Below are 1,713 nucleotides of genomic sequence, written 5' to 3'. Positions count from 1 at the left end.
TGTACATTTATCTAAACAATTACTTTTGTTCCTATACTTCTATTTCTGTATATAGTACATTATTCAATTTTTCTTTTTTTTATTATATTAGTGTTATATTACATCCCTACTGTGTTATTCCTATGTATGTCTGCACTATCATGTATGTCTGCACTATGTTTGTACTTTCTTCTACACTGGAAGCTCCTGTCGTCAAGTCAAATTCCTTGTGTGTGTAAACATACTTGGTAATAAAGCTCTTCTGATTCTGATTCTGATTCTGAAGTAATTGCATGTGAGAGAGTCAGTGGTATCAATGTGTTCCTATTGGTCAGTGTTAGAGGAGCTCAGCTTAGCCTGACAGTTAGCCTGCTCTGGACCAGGTTAGTTTCCCAGCAGTTGCCACAGTGACTGAGCTTGAGCTATGGTAATTTTGCTTTCGGAAACCAAATCAAGAGACAATAAGTCAGAATAACTGAAATAAGCCTGGCTTATAAACTAGTTTTATGAAACAGCCCCCAGGGCTGGCATTATACTTTGTTTTATATGAAAAAGTGATAAAATGAGAGTCATGTCTAGTGGTAAAGATTTCTTTGTGAGGGGACCTGGGTTCAAATCCCAACCTTACCTATGTTTTGTATGGTCAACATAACCGTAGCTCATAAATATGCCAACAGAACTGCAGATAGGCTAGCTGTTGGGGAGTAACGGCAGAAACAAAACAAAACAAAAAACATGTCTTTGTAAATATTACATGTAGTAAAAGTCAGCGAATTGGCAAGTGCTGCGGCTGTCAGAGCTCAATGACATGATGGACGTATTGTCACATAAAACAGAGTTTATTCATTATCAACTGGTTAAGTGAAGTGTCTAAATAGGCTCTGTCTGTATTTTCTGTCAGCTGTCTGGAATATAGTGTGACAGCAGTTATCCAGAAAAGAGTAGGTTAACGTTTGCAACACAAATAACAAGTACACTGAACTGAGAATAGTTTTGGACCCAGACATTGGCAAACCAGTGAGTTTACTGCTGATACCAGCATGCGTGAACCAAAGACCTGAATCAGTGAAATATAGGTTTATTTAATAACAAATAAAATGTACTGGAAATGCATAGCCTATATTACACAGATTTTTTTTTTTTAACTGCGTCAAAACATGTAAATTGATGTTACTAATGAGTATTTGTATTGTATGAAGATTATTTTAAGTTTTTATGAGTTGGATCATGGTTTCTGTTAAAAGGCGAGTTAAGACTAGTCAATACACTTTCTATGTTTTATACATATTGTTATTATTATTATTATTATTATTTAGTTAAATAAAACATAAATCAGCAATATGCGCTTAAAGGGTTAGTTCACCCAAAAATTAAAATTTGCCGATAAATTACTCACCCTCAAGTCATCCTAGGTGTATATGACTTACTTCTTTCAGACGAATCCAGTCGGAGTTATATGAAAAATTTTCTTTGATCTTTCAAGCTGTTTAATGCCACTCAGCGGTTGTTGCATGCATCAGTCCAAAAGAAGTTAAATAAAAAGCGCCCATCCATAAAAAAATGTCTCACACGGCTCCGGGGGGCGAACAAAGGCCCCCTGTAGCGAATTGATGTGTTTTTGTAAGAAAAATATCCATATTCAAAACGTAATAATCACTTTAATGTAGCTTGCGCCAACAGTTGTACACGGAAGCAGCTCCGGGCGGATGACGTATGAGTTCAGCGTTGCGCATG

This window comes from Sinocyclocheilus rhinocerous, unplaced genomic scaffold (assembly GCF_001515625.1).
Source record: "Sinocyclocheilus rhinocerous isolate Xijiao unplaced genomic scaffold, SAMN03320098_v1.1 scaffold416, whole genome shotgun sequence".
In the NCBI taxonomy this organism is placed as follows: Eukaryota; Metazoa; Chordata; class Actinopteri; order Cypriniformes; family Cyprinidae; genus Sinocyclocheilus; species Sinocyclocheilus rhinocerous.
Note: the sequence above shows the minus strand (reverse complement) of the source record.